This window comes from Montipora capricornis, chromosome 11 (assembly GCF_036669925.1).
Source record: "Montipora capricornis isolate CH-2021 chromosome 11, ASM3666992v2, whole genome shotgun sequence".
In the NCBI taxonomy this organism is placed as follows: Eukaryota; Metazoa; Cnidaria; class Anthozoa; order Scleractinia; family Acroporidae; genus Montipora; species Montipora capricornis.
In genome coordinates this window covers 28,980,485-28,985,949 of record NC_090893.1, presented here as the reverse complement: position 1 = coordinate 28,985,949, position 5,465 = coordinate 28,980,485, and positions in this window count along the sequence as shown.

The window sequence follows — 5,465 nt, the reverse complement described above, 5'->3', positions numbered from 1 at the left end:
TCATAATCTTGCCAGGTGATACTTTTTCTCTGTCTCGAGAAAAGGGATGCAAAATAGAGCTTATTGCAAGATTCAAAGATAACAAGAGACAGAAAGAGGTTCTATTAAAACCGCAATTATGGGCCAAAGACAAACTATTAAGGATCACCGACAGTCTTGCTGTTGAAATGAGTGGTCTTTCCGATGAAGAGAAAAAACGCTGCCTTCAAAAAATGAACAGAGAGAAAGAACTAGATTTACTTGAGGGAGGATGCAATCTCTACGGCATTCTGCGGCTCAACATGAAAGAAGTACGTGCCATGAAGAAAGAAGAACAAGATGAAGAAATAACAAATGCCTTCAAAAGAGAATTACGGATATGGCACCGTGATTGCCATCCCGAAGGCGATGATGACATTGCACGAGAGGTCATAATCGCGTACGCGATTCTCGGAAATCGAGAAAAGCGAGCAACGTACAACAACATGGCTGACTACGATAGTGGGTGGCTTTCTCTAAGATGGTTCAAGGCTGTCTTTTCGCCTGAGTGTGAAACTGTGGAACAAAGATTAGCTTGGATCAAGAGAATGGCTTTACTAGCTTTGTCTGTTGGGCTTACAATTGGTGGAATCCTGTCCATAGTTCTAACTGCTGGCTTTTCGTCACCGTTCCTAACGTGTGCAGTAATGGGTGGCTTGAAAGCCTTACAGACAACTATAAGCAAAGAAGCCGTTGTTGATGGATGCGACGTTGGGAAATGGCTCTTATCGACAGGGATTGGATACCTTATTGCATTTCTTCCTGGAGGTGCAGCCATAGGGGTATCTGCTATGGAGGGAAGTTTTATTTCAGTAGCTGAAGTGATAGGTATCAGAACAGCTATTGCTTCTGGATGTGCAATTGCATCGTCACTGACTGAGGATGCCAAGAAGAAATTTGTTTACGGAGAGGAAGTCACATTGAAGCAAGCAATGGGTCATGCAGCTTGCCAGGCTGCGGCAGCTGCCACTGGATGTCTGGCAGGAGCTGCCGTTTCCAGGTTTGTGCCAGCAGTCACACAAAGTTCTCGAACGGCAGCTACAAGTATTGAAAATGCAGTTGAAGAGCAGGTGTTGCTACTGTCTGATCAAGCACAAGGTCTGGGTCAGAAAATTCCAGCTCGGCTAGCTGGGAAGGCCTCGGAGATGGTGCTTACGGAAGCAGCCGAGTTTGCAGAAAAGCATTGCGTTCAGGAATTTGTGAAAAATGGACGCAGCGGAGAAGACGGTGTTGATATGCAAAGCTGCCTTCCTCCAAGAGAGCACGATGAGGTTCTCAATCCTGTGGACAAATGCAAACCCACAGATGTCGGAATCGTTAGGTACGCTTCGCAAGGATATTGGTTTTCTAAAATGGTTGTTAGCTATGTTCTAGAAGGAGAGAAAAAAACTCTCGAAAAGAGAGGTAATGGAAGTGTAATAAAAATTCCTTCCACCGCAGAGAAAATTGAGGTGAGCTTTAAAGTGCTTCGTCCACCCTGGGTTGACATTAAAAAGTATGATCGCTTTCAAGGGTGCTGGTGTAACCCTATCGAACCGCATATCTTTTATTATGGTACTCCACCAACTCGCACGTTTACTATTGGAGGCCCTCTCGGGTGGGAATCTGTAATAAAAATCACAAACGAACGCTTCCATGAAACAAAAGAAATGTAAATAGCTCAATCTCGTGAGTTAGACTGATGTCAAATTAATCTGTCTCCTAGCGTCAAGTTAAGAGTCAAGTTACGTAGAACATCCGCTTTTTCTGGGAAAAGGGTCTTGTATGATTATGATAAAGCTTGTGCTTTTTGTTGGGAAACCTCCACATATTAGATTAATTCACTGCGCTTGGATTTTTAATGATCTGAACGCCGCTTATTTCTACAGAAAAAGTAAGTGTAACTTAGAATGACTCAGTCCTTTACAGACTTGAGTATATGAAACCCTAGCACGGCTACGCTAATGTCAGAGGCATCTGTTTTTTTAACGGTACATAAACATACCATGAAACATCTCTTATTTCTAGGAAAAAGGTATTGTATAATAAGGCTTGATTTTTGTGGGGAAGCCTCCCACATTGGATAAATTCATTGCATTTGGATTGAACGCTGCTTATCCAGTCTACAGTTCTGTTGATTTTTGTCGAGTGAAAGAACATGAAAGAAATAAGTATAACTTAGAAATGACTCAGCCCTTTACAGACTTAAGTATATCAAAGCCTAGCACGGCTACGCTGTTTTATAGATTTACGCAAACATTACATAAAACATCCTTTATTTGTAGGAAAAAACCGACGTATTTGTGTAGGGAAAAATTCTACACATTAGATAAATTCATTGCACTTTGATGTTTGATGATCCGAACCTCGCTTATTTTGATAATTCTGCTGATTTTTGGGAAGTGGAACAAGTACGTTTATAAACTTAGCAATGACTAAGTCACCGGCATCCGTCTTTAGCGTTACATAGACATTATGCGCCGATCAACTCAAAACCTCAACATCCCTCCCCCCTCCCACCCCCCCCCCCCCCGCCAAACCACCGGCATTTGAACTTTTGAAGATTTGAATTCGTTTCAAATTCCCGCCCCGATGGGCCAAATGGTGTTCAAATACCCTACCCTATCGTCGGATTTGTCTTCGTTACCCTTTACATGATGACGCCGTTTTTACCAGACTTGACTTACTACAAAAACCCAACTCTAATATTGAAACTATTAAAAGTGACTTAAAATTGAATTCATTAAGTCGGACAATGTCAATAAGCAAGTGTAAGCTGCTTTAACTCCGAAACATAGCAAAGGTTGTTTAACGAGGGTACAGTAACTGTATACTTATCAACAACAGAGCCTAGAGCGTTTTTGATTGCATGTATTTAAATTGTTCAGTGTCGGTTGATTACAGTACCTCTAACAGAAAGGTACAGCTTTAACAATGAAATGAAGGTGTTAAAACGGCAACTTTTGAAGACCTTTTTTTGTAAGCCAATTGCTCACAAATGTTATGTCCCTTCCTTCAGACTCTTCCATCTTCGTCCAAACACGTGTTTAAAGCTGTTGAAACCTGACACTTCAATTATCCCACCACACCCAGGCAAAGGTCAAATTCCCCACCCCCGGGCACAGAAAATAGTCAAATGCCCAGGGTTTGCCCGGGGGGGGTGTTGAAGTTTCGATTTGATCGGCGCATTACAGAACACATCCCTTATTGCTTGTTATTGTTCAATAAAGTTTGGTTTTTGATCAGAATGCCGCTTATTCTTGTCAAGTGAACTCGTGGCAAATACTGAAGCCGCTTATTCTGCCTCTATTTTTGTCAAGTGAAACAAAGAAGTCGAATTAAAGGAGTAAAAACGAAATTTGCCGTACGCCGTTTAACTGGTCTTATTTATTTGGTTAACAAAACTGATATCAAGCAGGCGCAAAAATTAGTTGCTCCTTGGCTAAAAGTCGCTGGTTTGTCCTCTTCATTCTTCGACCAAATCGTTTGTTGACGTTCGGTAGAACCAGAAACCCATAAGCCGGTTGAAACGTGTAACGCGCGTTCACAGCTTCCAAAGATTCAGTGCGAACTGATTGGTTGAATGTTTCAGTGCTAAGTACCATATTTGGAAACCCCTCGCTCTTGTTGTTCCAAATATGGTACTTAGCAAATTGAATATTCAGAAACTTGTTTGCCAGAATACAAGGGGCCGTTACACGTTTCAACCAGGTTATGGGTTTCTGGTAGAACTCTGTGAGTGAGAGAAATAAAAACACTTTTAAAAACATATGATTGAAACCGGCTTTCAACATTAAGACTTTTTCCTCTGTGGAGTGAATAATGTTAAACCGTGCTTATTTAAAAAAACAATAGCCGGTTTGAGGTAAGCGAAAGTGATATTTAAACGTTAAAAAACGACTCACAAAAGATGTAATATTGACACGGTTGGGGAAGAGCTGAACACACTGACCCCAAGTCCATGGACCACCCAAATGAACTACCCTAAAATAGACAAAAACTAAAAAATACGATTTCGAATGAGTACTATTGAAAGAACTGAATTGATGATATACTTACATTGCTTGTATCTTGTTTATTTTCGTCCGCACGGCTACATGCAACTAAATTCAGGAATTGCACTTGTCTCACTTCACTAACATGAAGTAATAGGCCATCACAACAATCATCGAAAGCTAACCCTTTTAAAATGGGTACTTAGACTTAAAACCTGTTGACCAACGCCGTTTAATTAAAATGGATGTTCAGGCTTAGCACTAATTGTGGCGCTGCTTACGACCAATAGTACTCACTTGAAATAGTATTTTGGGGGTAGTCCATCGGGGTAGTGTATGGACTGGGGGTCAGTGTTTTCACCTTTCCCACGCGGTTGGCAACGTAACCGTCTAAGAGAATTAAGGAGCTTTAGCATCGACGACGGCAACGGCAACGAGAACGTCGTCGTTAAATGTGAATTCGCGTTATTGTAATCGCTTCGCGACTATTCCAAGCATTTTAATGTGACAAAACCATCAAGAACTAGACTAGTATGAACGGCCTTCACTTTAGGGAGAAAATGAAAATTTTGCCTTCAAACGCTGACGTTCTCCCTAAACCTCAAATTTGGTCATTTCACGTTGTCGTCTTCCTGACGACAGCCACGAAATAGACAAAAATGAAAAGATGCACGTGCAGAGCGTGCATAGCTATTGCTTTTGCTCTCTAAATATGCAAATTTGTGACGTTCTCGTTGTCGTTGCTAAAGCTCCTTATTATATCTCTCAGATAGTACGCGCGCTGTAATTGGCTAAATTAGCGGGCCGTATTCTACAGTACGGCCCGCTGTACAGCCCGCTAAATTTAAAATTTCGACAAAACATCATCTAGCGAGTTTTTCATGTCATTTCTGTTGCATAAACTTGTACTGAAAACTCTTTGAATCTTGCAAGCAACTATTTCAAACTTAACAGCCAAGAAGATTTAGTTTTTGGGATTTTGGCACGGCATTCTTTGTGGCAGTTGAACCTTCCGCTTCACTTTGACTAGTTTCCTTGCCGCGCGCCGGTTAACCTCAGAGACATAATAAATATCTTACTAGCCTCGTTTTCTCGGTCCGTACTGTAAGTTACGGATCCTCGTTTTTTCCCGTTGATTTATGGCCCGCACGCTTCGCCCTTGGGCCATAAATCAACGGGAAAAAACTCGGTCCGTAACTTACAGTACGGACCTCGAACTCGGTTAGTAAGAGGAACTATTGACTCACGCAGGGGTTCATTAATATTTGCAATGCGGAACCAAACTCAGTTTGATCTCTCTGCTTTTATTTAGTGCTAGCGTCGCCCTGTTTCTCTAAGAGACAAACAAAAAACTTCATGATCATCGAGCAGCATCTCAGTACCTTGCGCAGCTCAAATATATGAACATTTCATACATTCTTTTTTATTCAGAAAAATTCATTTTTACATCTTTTGTAAGGTTTTAGAAACAGG